This window comes from Teleopsis dalmanni, chromosome X (genome assembly GCF_002237135.1).
Source record: "Teleopsis dalmanni isolate 2A chromosome X, ASM223713v2, whole genome shotgun sequence".
NCBI classification, from domain to species: Eukaryota; Metazoa; Arthropoda; class Insecta; order Diptera; family Diopsidae; genus Teleopsis; species Teleopsis dalmanni.
Window position 1 is genome coordinate 32,616,776 of NC_051848.1, and position 16,373 is coordinate 32,633,148.

The following is a 16,373-nucleotide window of genomic DNA, read 5'->3' on the forward strand; positions in this document are numbered from 1 at the left end:
CTGATAAAGTGTAATTGCTAAATTTAATCCGCTGATTTTAGTAAGGTCCATGATATAAGGTTTACTTAATTTCTTTTATATTATACAATGTATAGTTAAAATAAAAATTGTAATATCATATAATTAGTGTTTAGATTTTAAAACTTATTGTTAGTCTCATTGTAAGACAAGATATAATAAATAAATGTATAAGTATATAAAAAAAAAAAAATAACTATCGGGAATAGTTGATTTAGTTGAAAAGCGAACTAACTGACACAAACTTTAACATTTCAACTCAAAAAAATATATCACATTATATATAGTGATAACCTTAAGTTGCCAGGAGGAGGCAAGCTTCACTAGCACTAGCTTCACTAACGGAGTTATTTATTTTTGCTAATATCTTAACATTCGGGAAGGTTCATTTATATTGTAAGAGCGCCTGTTAATATAAACGCCAACACATCCACTTAGAGACATATACTAAAATTTTCAAAAACCAATGCAATACGTTATTCTTATTAAATTTAGGTAATTCTTCTACTTATAAGTAAAGATATGGTATTTTGCATATTGTAAACAATACCTTTGTGCAGTACTGGCCAAAGACATAGAAAAAGTTTTATAGATTTCACTTCCTCTCCACCATAACGACTTCTGTACAGTGCACTAGACGGTTTCAATATCGTCGATTGACGGAGGCAATACACATTTTGTATTTTATCGGGCTTTGCTTTGTATATATAAGGTTGAGAAATACTGGTTTTTTAGACAGTATGCAATTTTTTTTATAACACTAAAATATTTATTGGTTAGACTGAAATACATTTACTTTCAAATAATATAATATTTCATATAGACTTAAACAAGAATGAAACATATTATTAAATTTTTCTTAAGATTTTAATCGGTTTCAAATTACGTAGGTATACTGAAAAGATAACTTTCGTGTACTCAATCTCTATCTCAGCCAGTCTCCTAAGTTAATACTTGAAATTTAAGGTTTCTAAAATTGCTTTTTAATTTCTCATATATAATAATTATAACTATGTTATATCTATATATTCATTTCTTCAACGCACTATATGGGAAATAGTTTGTTATCAAACTATTCCCCAATATTGTTATATCTTACATATTCAATTTAAGAAGAGTAATAGCTATTTTAAAATATTATCTTTTATAAAGATTTTGAACAGCGTGGAACGAGTAAACCAGTTCTAGCTGATTTGTATATTATATTAATTTAACACACTAACATCTGCTAATAGTTAGCCTTATATAAAAGATACATATTTTTTGATGCTTTAAAAAAGCACACTGAATAAATATTCATTTTTTTGACGTCGTTGTTATAGTTTGGTTCGGTTCGAATAACGAAGCTCCGATAAAAGTTATGGGTAACAATTTTTTGTCAATGACAAATTGATACTTATTTTTCTGAGCTAAATTGACGAAATGTCCAAGTAACCAGTACATTATTTTTAGCTTTGATACGGAGCTGCCTGCGTTTAGCTTTGATGTGAACTTTCCACGTCAATCAACGATCAAGGGGAACATCGCGATATTTGACTGAGTCGCTGTATGGAATTGGTTGATTATTTTAAAACACTGGAGGAAAATTTCCCCTTTGGATCGCAAAAGTCGCATGTATAGACTTGTTTGAACTTACTTTTATTTTAAATTTATTTAGCTATGTCGATAAGTAACACAATTCATTTTGGATACAGTTTCAAGACCATAATTTCACATCAGCTAGAACAGGTGTGTCTACTGTTACGAGAGTATAAAGGATGGACCCTAATACACTTGCGGTTATTCACATGAAAATAATAGGAATGTTACCTATATAACTAACAAAAAAAGTGTTACTAAGAAATTATATTGAAAAATAGTATCAGTTGTAAGTTATATTCGCCACTGTTGACTAACTGATGTCACTAACAACTACTGGATCAAGTTTTGATTGGTGACAATGGTCTATTAGATTGTGAATGGTCCACCCTGTACATTAAGGTCTTAATAGTTAATATAAAGTGGTTCTTAGTAATATTTCTTTTTCAATATATAACCATAATTAACAAATTAATATTAATTATCATTTAATTTTATTTCAGATTCTCTCATTGCAATTCACAGCAGAAATTTCTCAGGTAAGCAGAAATTATTTGAATAGAAGTTCAATTAAGAACACGTTTAGAAATAGTGATGTTAACTTTTGTATCATACTTTGTATACTGTTGTTAAATAGAAATAAATTCATATTTTTATTTGAGTTTAAATAAAGATACATCTATAAAAGCCTTTGTTGTTATAACTGTAGACCAGTCCAATGCATAAGTCAAATAATGTAAGCAATTATAATTTTTATATAGAAAAGTGTCACATCCTTTTCTGAATCATAAATATCCTTTAAATGTAATAAATAAAATATAGTTTGTAGTACGTTTTGAAACTTTTGACTGTGCCTAGTTTTAGTCATTAGTTAGCTTTTAACCTTATTACGCTAAGTGTTTACTGACAGCTATCAATTTCAAAAACTAAAGCGCAAAATAATGATAAGTTTCAATGTCACGAAAAAAAACTAAATATCACAATAGATAAATAATTTCAAAACACCTTATAAATTTTAACAAAAAAAAGCAATTAGACAGGTAAATTGCTTTTCTCCGTATAAATAGGAAACGAACAAAAAAGCTAATAATATACGAACAGTAATTATTTGTGCCATAAAATTGCGACTCCGGCGCTGAAATCACTTCAAAGTTAAAAATAAAATGTGGATAAAAGATACTTTTGTGGGAGAAAATAAACTTTTGCTTTTAACCAATGTCATAAAAAAGTTTAGAAATCTAAAACGTTTTCAAAACAACAAATCCAAGGTGACCAAAGTCAATTTACGTCACGATATTGCCAATTCCCTCCTACACTGTACAATCATATGCGCGGCTCCTTTTATTAAATCAACAAATTGCGAAGTAAATAAATTAAATGAAATTTAGTAAAGCAATGGAAAAAAATTTAGAATTGCAGAGAAATTGTTTATTGGTAAATTGGTTTCAACTTGATCTATCCAATTAAGGGCTCATGATAACGCCATCATACAAATATATAGTTAAGTTTTTAAAAATCTGTGATATAGACACAGCTAATAAGTAGATAAACATTCATATACATATTGTAGAGAAAAGTATCTACTAGGTTGGTATGAGGTTTGATGCACTAAGTTGAATGAGATCTTATAGTTTGAAGTCTGTTGATGTGAGTACTGTTTGTGTGAGGTCTGTTGTTGTGAGTTTACTTGATGTGAGGTCTATTGATTTGACGTCTGTTGCTGTGAGGTCTGTTCATGTAATATCTGTTGATGTGAGGTCTGTTGGCGTGAGATCTGTTGGCGTGAGGTCTGTTGATGTGAGGTCTGTTTGTGTGAGGTCTTTTATTGAGAGGTCTCTTGTTGTGAGGTCTAGTGATTTGACGTCTGCTGCTGTGAGGCCTGTTGATGTGATGTCTGTTTATGTGAGGTCTGTTGATGTGAGGTCTGTTGATGTGAAGTCTGTTGTTGTGAGGCCTGTTGACGTGAGGTTTGTTGTTGTGAGGTCTGTTAATGTGAGGTCTGTTTATGTGAGGTCTGATAGTGTGAGTTCTAATTGTTTGAGTGCTGATAAAGTATGATATTAATAATTTGTTAGAGTCGAGGTTGGAAAAAGCGGAATAAAGTATGGTCTGACCGATTTGATGGTGTTGAAGTCAGAAAATGCAGGAACTGATGGTGTGAGGCTTAACGACATAAAGTTTAGAGATGTGAAATATAATGATGTTAGGTCTGTTGATCTGAGTTCTAATAGTGTAAAGTGTAATGATCAGGCTCCAAGCCAGACATCTCTTTGGACTTTTAGATAATTTTAAAAACTAAAAAAAAATTTTATTTTATCGTACAGTTAGGATTCATAAATAATGTACGTATTACATGCTTAAAAGTAGTTAATTAATGCTGAAGAGGCACGGGATCTTGAGGGGCTGCTTATGTGCCGATGACGATGTAAAGTCTAATGGAATTTAGTTTGGTATTTTAGAGTAACTTTAATTGAGCATGAACTATTTTAAGATGTTAAAAGAATTTAATTAATTTAGTATTATCTAAAGAAAACAAAACAATGGAAATTTTATATATAAAATATTTAAATATATATAATAATAAACATTAGGATTTAGTTACTTAAAAAAAATAAAGAGGTAAAACATATTTACAACTTTAATTAGGTAATATGAAGAAAATTAGTAGTGGTATTTTCATATATATGATAATATGAATAGCAGAAATTAATAAAGGGAGCAATAGTTAATAAAATAATTATTCAAAATAAATCATATAAATTATTCATTTTGATAATTAATTATATTAGCGTTAAGTACTAATTCAACAAATTTACGCAATGGGGCGGTATAAAAAAAATGATTAAGTAATTAATTAATCATAATATCTATTTGTGTGGCAATAGATATTTTCTTTAGTGCTTTTTATTTATTGAATGAATTATCTTTTATATCAAGATTAACGATAAATTATTAAGTTGTTAATTGCTTACATAAACATTATAAATTATTGTATATAATATATTCTATAATTAACTACACGTTTAATATAGTAAGTAATTCTTATATCATTGTCATTGTTATATAAACAGTTTCGCTCTAATGGGGTAATATTAAGATATACACTATATAACAATGCAGACCCAACTGCCTGTATTGTGGCTGATCGGCCTGCTCCTTTTAGATAAGAATATCTCATCGTAATAGCATGTCAAGTGGTTAACATTTCTTCAACGCTACTTTGTTTTTATTTCTTCGAATTCTTATATAATCATTGAAAGTTCTAGAGCTTTTTTTAATGCTTTCGTTTTTGATATATCATGACCTTCCAATTACTTTTAGTTCGGATTTCACAGTAATAACTTAAGTCTCTTTACTGAACTCAATCATATTTCAAATTTTCTGGCATAATGCATATTTAAATCAGTTTTGAGACTTTGAGCTAAGGCGATAGTGAAGAATTCAAGTGCATTCACGGGCTCTAAAGCACTAGCATTCAGCATGAGTGGTCTTTGAAAATATTTTTTATATTTTTCCACAATTTGTCTATTTACTTGCTTACTTACTGTAGTGCTCTTCTCTTTGTGGAGCATAGGACGTCTTTCTGTTGAAGAGGTTTTATTCATCTCTTATGCTTGCTGTTACTTGAGCAGGGAGATTTTTAGGAGTTTCCTGGTAACCCCATGGACACATATATTCCTTTAGGTTTATTTACAAGCCTAAACACCATTTGATTTGCATGCATATAGTCGATACTCAAAGATAATTTTTTAAATATATGCTATATAATAGAAGATTTGTATATTAAATTAATTAATTATTAATTTTAATGACATACGCTGTACTTTACAAAATATTGATTAATATTATTTAAATTATACAATTATTAATTACTTTAAAACTAAACATTTTTAAGACATTTACTTGCTTGAGTAACAGGAATTTGCGGATATGAAATAAAGACTTCTTGACGCATTCATGAGATAAGGAAGAATCTTCAAGCTTCCAGTTTTATTCAAAAGATAAAATATATTACTTGTTTTCAGATTAGGTTAAACAATTGCAATATGCTTTTTATATGGGATGTATAATTCAATTTCCAGTTTAGCTGAAATCTGTAGGGATATAAAATAAATTACCAATTTGTATTTACAGTTTTGATTTATAAGAGGTTCGCGATACAGAAGAGCACATACTGACTTAGTATATAAAAAGACAAACATTTCATTTTTGCTTTAAAGTTATTGTTAAGTAACTTCCAAAAGAAAGACTTTATTTTAGGCTACATAACAATTATCTTCAAAAAAAAAAAAAAATAAACGAGGAGTGAATTACTAATGAAAAGCAAATGCATCACAGATTAACAGATTAACGGATTAACAGTTTCCTTTTAATGAAACACTGCATTGTTTATCTTCTTTTTACATTGTTTCACACAAAAAGTGTAAAAACGCTTATTTCAGATTGGATTGCTTCAAACGTTGAGATACAAATTGTCGTTTTAACCAGTATTGCTAATATGTAACAGTCGTGTGTGCACACATAAGGAAGTTACTGTAAGATGAGACCTGTTTAAGTGCGAATTTTTTCTTGAGAGAGAGAGTATTCACGAAAAATTACTGCATCTTGAAAAAATCAAAAAAAAAAAAAACAAAAAAAAAACAATAAGCCCTTTTGAACTCATACCAACACAATATTTACCTCCACTTCCTGGTTGATTTTTGTAGACATATAACCCTGAAAGGGAATTCCTACTTCAGTACTCCGTACTTTTTCGACATATCATTTAATATGAAATGGTGTGGCTTTTTATATTTCTTTATACATATTTTTTGTATCTTTTTTACATACATATATATTTTTTCTTGTTTGTTGATTTCTTCAAATATATCTGTTAACTGAGTTGCTAAACTCGATTGCAGTCTAATGCTTACATGAACCGATAAAGAAGTAGTTTAAAGCAGCTTCAGTTCTTAAGCCAAGATGTGTGTTGGTAAAAATCGCTTATACTTTGAAATAAAACCAAAAATTACTAAAAAAAATTAAAAGAATCAAACAACTCCAAATGCAGAAATATTTTTTAGAATTTTTTGCTTACTCGGAAGACACGCTTTAGCTTGTCTTGCAGACTTTACCCGTATGTACCGAAACAGAAGATAAGAAGCTGAAGTAGTCAAACTACGAATACTCGTATAGATAATTTAAAACATTTGATATATGAAGACATCAGTATGTAAGAGTATATAAAAGTATCTTTTAAAGAATCTCTCGTATAAGTTTATGTGTTTGTTGATCTCCATGGACTTGCAATGCCCTTTTATGGCTACATAAAATTTGCTCGGTTGCAAAACCGTTACTTGATATTATATTAGTCTATGCAAGAATTGTAGAAGTTGTTAACTGAATGGCAAATATTCGAAGACAGTTCATTACTGGACTTAATTTGCAACTGAATACAAATCTTAGAAGATTATGCAGTAAATCAAAACCATATATACGATTAAGTTCATATTTATTTAATTAAAATACACTTCGAACCACAATTTTTAATATGCAAAAATAAAATTATTACCTAAAATTTCATATGTGATAAGCCTTTTGTTTTATTATTTAGTAAATGTATAATTATTTAACACAATTTTCTATAGCCACTTTCTTTGGTTAGGTTATAGATTGAAATGTCGCATATTAATACAACTGTCAATAATTCCACACAGAGACTTTTGTTGCTTATTGTTATGCTCTCCTTATTATGCTGTCCTTGTTAAATCAGTTAGTCTTCCAGATGAAGTAAGGTTGATCCTACAAGTCTACATTTAATATCCCTTCAAGGTCTGAGAGGTAACAATTTTTTAGATAATATTACTTTAGCTAAGGGCCATATTTAGTTCCTTTGTAGCAAACGACTATCTCAAAAAGAGTTTGGAAAAATCAAATTCATTTTTTATAGTAAATAATTTTAGTAGTTCTAGTTTTCTTTTCTTATTATATTCAAATAAAGAGCCAAGTTTAAATTAACAACTACTAGTCACATTGACTAACATGGAGTTTTTTCATTAAATATTATAAGTAATTTTCTTGCTGGTTGAAACCCCTCAAAAGGTGTTTCGGTTTGTAGGGAGTAGTTAAATAAAGTCTTCTTTAGTATTTCCAAAGAATATTGAGGCACTACATATATAAAACATATTCTATAGTCTTCTTTTCGTGTTATAATACCATTCATATTAAAAGTGTTAAACAAAAAAGAATAGAAAGCATATAAAAATTAAAAAAAAAAAGTTTTCAAAAATAGAGTACTTTGATAAAAGGAATAAGAGAACATAACATAAAAGATATGAACACCAATATATGTAGTTGGAATATCTAAAGTGATACGATAAAAAAAAAGATAAAACATGAAGAATCCAGATTTGAAGACTCTCATAGCTCTCATAGCTGAGCGGAGGAATTATAAATGTACGTAGAAGATCTTTTTTGATGAGGGATTCCATAAGCTATATTCATTTGTTTATCATACTGATAAATTCTAAATTAATTTTTAAAGCTTTAGTACTTATCAATTCACTTCATTTACTATAACAATTTATAATTCTATTGCCTCCCAGAGTTTCTCATATGATTGAAGAATTTCTGAAATAAAATACAAATACAAGACATTTTTCATTATTTCTTCTGATAACATAAAATTTAAACTAGATTTTTTTTTAAGTACAATAAATAAAATGGGTATAAATAAGATAACACCACCCATAAAGCATTTTTTATTTAACTTTCATATTGTAAAAAGTTAATAATTTTGATAACTAATTTACTATTTCTTATATATTAATAGCTTCATGGGTGGTATGCCAGAGGTGGAGAAATTAGGGGATTAACCCGTTTCACTGCAAAAAAAAATACTTTGTAGCACATTTTCCTCCTTGGTGCAATCCTGGCTGCACCACTGGGCCTTATGGAAATATATTATTTATTATAAAAACTTAATAGGAAGAAATTAGTAAACATAATTTTGAGTACGTATTTTTTTCTATTATTCAAATTAAAGGAAAATAATCTTTCGAATCGTTGAGTTACATTTTATATCGAAAGTATCTCAAGAACTGGATACAGAAATTCGTATCGTAAGAGTTAAAGCATAAAAATTCAATGCGGAGATGAGATTTAAAAAAAGTAAAAATAAGAATTATTTTTTCACCCGAAGAGAATATTTTTTTTGTTTTATTCGATCACAACGACGAATAAAACAAGCCTGATTATCGCTTTCCTCCAAATATTACAAGAGACCATGCATCAAAATTTTATATAATAACGGAACTAATATACAGAAATAGGTAGGATATTTGCAAAATTCATTGGTATGTACAACGAAATAAATCTCCTATTGAAGCCATATTCAATGGAATAATACTGCTAAAGCAAACTTAAGATGAGTTGTTATAGAAAATCTGGTGTCACGTAAATAAGTTATTGAATTGGGCTTCTGTAGTTTGCCACTAATACAACTATTAAAAAAAACCCGATTCTTTTCAAAAAGATTCAGTCTCTTGCAAACATAGGTTCAAGCAGTTGTCTCTTTGAAAAGGAAACCGAAGAATAGAGCTGTTAAAGTTGAAACTGAAGATGAATTCAGTATAATGAGATTACAGATAACGATGTGATGTTGTTACCAATGTTAAGTAAATTATTTCGTATTCTGTTCTAAATAAAAGTGTTAACAATGTGAGAACAAATCTTATAAAAGGAATGAACTTTTTTCTTTAAGGGACTTGAACAATCTTTAAACTCTTTAAACAGTTAACTTATCGTTAACAGACTATGATGGTTAAAGAAAAAAATTAATGAATATTATCAGCCACTAAAAATAACAGTTATTTCAACCATTTTTAAGAAAAAAACCAGCAGCAAAAAGTTATCGAAATTCATATTATTAATTTATTTTATGTATGCTTAATATTTTACAAAAATAATAATTATTATTTGCCTTCTTACTACTCTATATATATAAATAACTCGTATATTTTGTTTTAAATTTTAAAACGCAAAAATAATTATTATTCTTGCCTTAAAAACGCAAAACTCAAATAAAATAATTAACTTATGGTAAAACTTACTAGTTGATTTTTTTACTAACTGTTATAGTTCTTGAATATCACTAACTGTTTAATTAAAATATAAAATAGTTTTGTTGAAGATTAAGCAACTTTACTCTTTTTATTTTTAATAAAAATTAAATCATTTTAAAAAAACAAAAATTACTCTATAAAAAATGCATCGATTGAATTAGAGGTTCTACTGTAATATGTTTATATCGCTTAACCCTCCTTGTTTCGAATGCCTTTTGTAGATAAAAAATATTTAATTATCTTAAAAAAAAACATGAAAAACATTGTACGAATTTAATAAATAAAGTTTTATATTATTTTTAAATTTTTTTTTTTCAATGTACTGAAGAAAAAAATTAATTTATTATTTGCTTTGAATGAATTCCAAAAAATTAATCAGTGAGCATACATAATCAAAAAGAAAAATTAACATCTCTAATTTCTCTTCGTCTTTGTTGGGTTAACATAAATAAAATTCCAATTTTATTATTTTTTTTTTATTAATTTTTTTTTTTGATAAAGAGTATAAAAAATTTTAATAGAAATATTATAATTTTTTTTTTGGAAAAAGGCAACAATGAACCACACACATTCCAGCAAAATCATGACGTATTTTTTTGGTTCAATGCATTCATTAGCATCAACAAATATGAAGCGGTTGGGCAGAAAAAAAAGCGAATGGATGGACAGACAGACAGACCCCTATAAAGCCATAAGTGAAAAAATATCTATGCATTTTGTGGATTGTTTAAAAATAAATTTTAGTTGAGAAAGGAAAAACAAGATATACTCATTGAGGATGGTATTTTGAAGTTGGTATTGTTAGTGCCGTCAGTTATTAGGTGGATTATAGAATTCAGTTCGTACTGTAAACTTTATATTATTCTGAATAATAGTGATTATAGGTATATTTTCGTTTACTAAATTCATAAATAGTTAATGTTTATTTATAAAATTAAATTTGTTTTTAAATATAAATTACGTGGATATTATAAATTTTTATTATTAGAAATTCTTTGAAGACTTTTTACAATCCATCCCAATCTTTAACATATCTCAAGAGCTTACATTTCATTTATAATTTCTACTCTTCTTTCCCGCAATATTTTCCACATGCACACTACACGCTTATATTAAGCGTCGCTTACAATGCTGTCATTGCCTCTGCCTTGCTTAGCCTACCTTGAACTTGACTTTAGCGATTGTATGTGAGGTTGTATGTGCGGTTGAGTGTAGCTCATGGGTTTATACTCGTATGTTTGTATTCAGAAATAAAAACTTTGGGCAAACTGAAATGATTTTACTTATTTTTTATTTATTATATATACATGTATGAAATATACATATTTATATATCTATATATATTATATTTTTTTATAATATGTATATATATATTTTTATATATACATATATATTAAATAAATTTATCTTTCAATGAGTCAATGTTTTAAAGAGCACAAGACAAACCCATGAACAGTTTCCACAAAAAAGCACTTCGAAGAAATAACTTCTTTCATCAGAAAATTTTAGGAAATTTCCGACGGATGTGTAAATATTTTAATATTGTATGTTCGGGTTTGTAACTCAACAATATCTGGGATATTGGATATTTTTGCTTTTAGAAGTTATATTTCAGTTACGGCACTCCTTTTTCCATAGACACAATATTATCTAAGATCGTGTACCGTATGTCTCTGCTATCAGACAAAGAGAAACTGCAAAGCAGAGAATGTCTAAAAGATTACAGTAACCTACTACAAACTATCTCAACTATAGTATAGCCTTAAATATAACACTAAAGAACTAATATTAAAGTGCGAGTACATAAAATTAGTATATCCTATAATAATTACTTGATATCATTAAACAGGATTTTACAAAATGATATTCTATATAGTTTTCAATAAAATGATTTTTTACACTATTATATTTATAGTGTTATTTTAGTTTATTTTCATTATTTGTGAATATATGAAAGCTGGTATCGTATTTAAATAGTCTACACAATCTCTCCCACTGTAATATATTATAGCCTACGCCTTCTGAGCACCTTCCTGAACTTTATTGCGATGGACATTTGTAATAACTAAAGAACATCAACAGATATCGACCATCCACTGCTACGGCCGTTGGTCACCCAAACTGACACAAACGATAGTGGTTGAAGTTTGACTAAAGTAATTTGATTATTTTGTTTGTTTGTGAATTTCTATATAAGAAAATTTTTCTCATCAATAAAAACAATGTTGGGCAAATGTACGCATTTTTGGAAACGTAGCAGTATCAACGTTCTAGTCATTCTAGCTTTTCTTTGGGTCACCCTAAGCACAAGTATACATACAAAATTTTCTTCGGCAAATGTTTTATGCGGATTTATACCTATTTATAGTCTTTATGTGTCTGTATTTTCAAAAAACATTTTTGCAAAGTTAAACTCCATTCGTTTAAATACTTAAAGATTAGTTTGTCTATTGAAAGACAAATAAATCCATAGATAGACAGACGGAATCGTTCGTTAAGTTGATTGATTTTGGCATGATTGTCTAAAGTAATCTGTACAATTTTTAATATATTTTTTAAGGAAATGTGAATAAACTTTGTTCAAAAATAAAGCAAAATATTATAATACCAGTAGCTTATAACATTATAACCTATAAAATATTCGTTGTAAAATTTTTAGGTGAAAGTTATATATTATTTGAACAAATATGGTGTTCAATTGTGATTTTTTAGGACGTCCTAATATTGTCAATTAATATAATGATTTTCACGAAATCTTCGTATATTTTTAAAAGTTAATAAAAACATATTTAATAGTAACATATTTTTCACATTAGTGTAAATTTAATACATACATATTTATGTAAAGGGTTATAAAGTGGTTTTTCGAACAGACGTGAACTGCAACCACAAAAATTCATTTTATATTATATTAATTTATTGAATTTTTGGCTGACCATACAGCTGTTTCGAGTATTACCAAATATCCATCATCAGTAGTCTCGGAAAAGATTCTTGTATTTAATTACTCGTAAACAATTTTTTAAGAACGCAAGTACCAGGAATCGAATTCGTTGCCTGCCAAATTTGAAGCTCAGAGTCAGTGCTCCTTATCCAACTGACCCAAAGTCATAATTGACTTTTTTTTTGTTAATTTTTGTTTTGTTAATTTGCTGTGAAAGTTTTATAAACACTTGCTGTGTTTATATTAGAACGAAATCATACACCAAAGATTTATTAAAGGAAGTATCTAGTTGTTCGGTAATTTAAATTTTTAAAAATTCTTAATATTTAGAAAAAAATATGTACACTATTTTTGAACATCAATATGTTATTAAAGATACCAAAAATCCCAAACATAAATGTATGTATACATTTAGTGGTCACCTATAAAATTGAACTTAGTTAATACTAAAATATATATGTATATATATTAAAATCTGAAATTTAAAATGTTTTCTTCACCTGCATCCATTTTCTAAACGAGCACGAAGTCCTTTAATGTATATACTTAAATAAAAATAATATTTTTTAATAATGGCTTTCACATAAATCTTGTGAGCTTTGCAGATTTTGTAATAAAATAAAATAAAAACTCATAAATCTGAAAATAAGTAGCAAATGGCAGGAGTTGTAAATGCAGAATTTTTTTTCTACTTACAACTGCCTACAATTAATTAAACACCAGCACGTGGAAGATAAAATTTGTATATAAAAAATATTTTAAAAAAATTATAAGGACAGGAATAGGAATATTTTGATTGGAGTGAAATTGATTTCTTACACGATTTCTTATTATTTTTCGCATGAAAATATCTCAGGCAAAAACTTAAAGCATCGATTTAATGACGATGATTCCATTTTATTGAAACAACTGCTGCTTCAGTTCATGGTTTGGAACGAACCGCTTTTTTAGAAGCGGTCGGTCAGTCCACTGGTCTCACACGTATGACCTATTCTACCTGCTACAGAATTTCATTATAGACTTTGTGAATGAAATGCCCTTCATTATTTTATCTTTGAATTTGGTTTTTGGCTTGTTTCAGTTAATTTATGGTTTCAGTCATTCAGAGTAAGAACAATTTGCAGAATTCGAAAAGGTTACCAAACTTGTCTGCTTAGGACGTGGCACCACAAATATCTCAGCACGTACATGTACTCTTAATTCGGTTATTTACTATACAATGCAGTTTGTTTTTGTTCTTTGATTTATTTTCTTTTTAGTTAAATTTTTTAAATAAATTATGTTTAAAATCCACTTAAACATCGTCAATACAATGCGAAATATGTTAGGTGGCTTACACTTTCGGTTAGAGTATTTTATTTGGTCTTAAAGACATTAGAGTAATTAGGGTTTCGGAACCATTTTAATGAGTAGCTTTTGTTTGATACTTCAAAATCTTAATGTAGATGGGTGTGCAAATACAATCTAAGACATAAATTTTTCTAAAAATTTATACAATGCTTACAAAAGCCTTGTTTGGTATAAATTTCTAATGTTTTTAGTTAATACTTACAGTTAAAAACGCCGACAAAACGAGATTTCAAGAACTAAAACCATTGCGGCTAGGGTTTTGGTAGAGGTCATGAGTCTTTAATTGCGTGTGAAAATTTGCTATGCATATAATATACAAAAGGAACTCAAAATAATTTGATGTTACTATTGACTGCAGCATAATAAAAAAATATGTTATTTTTGGACCAGAGCACTGTATCTAATACTGTCATATATTTGACACATATATCTATCCGAATATTCTTAGTCAAAGAAAGAGTTTGTTGTTACTATTGGCTGTAAGAATATTAATAATGTATATTTTTTTTTTGGGCTAGAGCATTACGTCTAATATTGTCATATATGTGACACATATATCTATCCAAATATTCTCAAACAAAGAAAGAGTTTCTTGTTACTATTGGCTGCAAGAATATTAAAAATATACATGTTTTTGGCCCAGACTATTAGAGAATATAAGTGACATAAACATTTACCCAAACATTCTTAATCATTCTCTTTTTAAAAAAAAGAACTAATATATTCTATAAAAATAGGTTTATCTTCGAATAAATGAAGAAGAAACAGTGAGGACAAATTCATATTCAAAAACTTGTTTCATAATCAATTAAACTTTTGAACTGACTATATAGCTCTTTTAGATACTCTCTTACATCTGCCATCAGTAGCTTTTGGTAACATATATATATGTTTAATTGTCCATATATAGCCTTCGGGTTCTATTTACGAGGAATTAAAACTTATTAAATTTGAATTCTACTCACGTGGTAAAATAGAAAGTCCATTTAAAATTGATTTTTTTTAATGTCAATGTTTTTCTTGCCAAGAGTGACGCATCTTATAACAAAAAAAACTTTTTAAAAGTTAGAAGGATTCGAATAGAAATGAAAAGACAACAACAAATATTTAGTTAATTTATTGAAATTTGGCTGACTTGGAAATACTGGAAACAGCGATCATTGATCAGCCAAATTTCAATAAATTAACTAAATTTTTGTTGTTGTCTTTTCATTTCTATTCGAACCGTTTTAACTTTAATTTTTATTTATAGAGTTTCGAACAGCAAAGAAAGAAAGGACAAATACAAAAATTTAGTTGTATTATTGAAATTTGACTGACCATACAATTTTTTATTTAATTTAATTTTATTTTTATTTTTTTGTTTTCTAAGTATGAACTTCAACCCGTATCAAAATATCAGACACCCATTTTTCATAAATTCAGTAACTCTACCTTTTCCATTGTAAGTGCCAAAATCAGCTGCAAAATCGGAATATTTCCCTAGTTAAATTAAAATATTTAGTTGTAATTCTTTAATGTGATATAATCATTAAATTATAAATAAAATAATATATCATACTGGAAAAAAAATTATTCATCATAAGCTTTATATTAAAGACTCCAGACTGTGAAATCAGGATTCGTAACTAACTAAATAAAAGACGCATTTCAGAATTATTTTGTGTATTCTTGAAAATTAAATTAAGTATTTTATTAGATTAACCGATGTTATAACATATATAAAATTAAAAAAGTTTTTTTTGTGATTATTTTTATCAGCAATATTTATGTTGGCTACAAGCAAGAAAAATATATTATCCACAAGACGCGGCTTCAACGCAGTTAAGTATTATGAAAATTTGTAAATGTTACAATTTTAAAGTCGGTTTTAGTACTAAGTTTATCTTTTTGCAACTTATTGTACTTGCTTCGTTGAGATACATATTTTATTATATTTAAAGATATATATTTTTTTTTTATGTATAGCAAGCATCAAGAACCATAGAGTGAGACTGGAACCTACTAGAGACAATATTTAGAAATGCAAAACAGACAAAAAATAGCTGTTATGATCGTTAAAGTCTGATGCTGAAAACTCAATCCAGTAAGTAAGAGAAAGGCAGATAAATTTGAAAATAGATCAGGCAAATCTTTCATAAATATGCTGTCAAAGTTTCATGGTATTTGGACTTGTGATTCTAGTTGTAATTATTGTTAGTGAATTATCAACTATCGTTAAAGGGCAAATAACTTATAACTATTATTAGATAGATAGATAAATAGATGGATAAATAGACAGATAGATACTTCTTTATTATTTGATTTTAAAATTTTTTAACATAAGTATTATGCCTTACACCAACACACCTTCTGCTACAGTATCCTGCCTTCGCAAGACA

At 27.8% G+C, this 16,373-nt stretch overlaps 1 protein-coding gene across 1 annotated transcript in view; it reads left to right on the top strand.

Annotated features, from left to right (window-relative positions):
• The window catches only part of LOC119688013, a 130,944-nt gene that overhangs the window by 40,202 nt on the left and 74,369 nt on the right, over window positions 1-16,373 (top strand). Inside the window, exon 2 of the mRNA XM_038102618.1 lies at window positions 2,100-2,135. The gene's annotated coding sequence lies outside the window, so the exon portion shown is untranslated. The remainder of the gene's footprint in view (window positions 1-2,099; window positions 2,136-16,373) is intronic.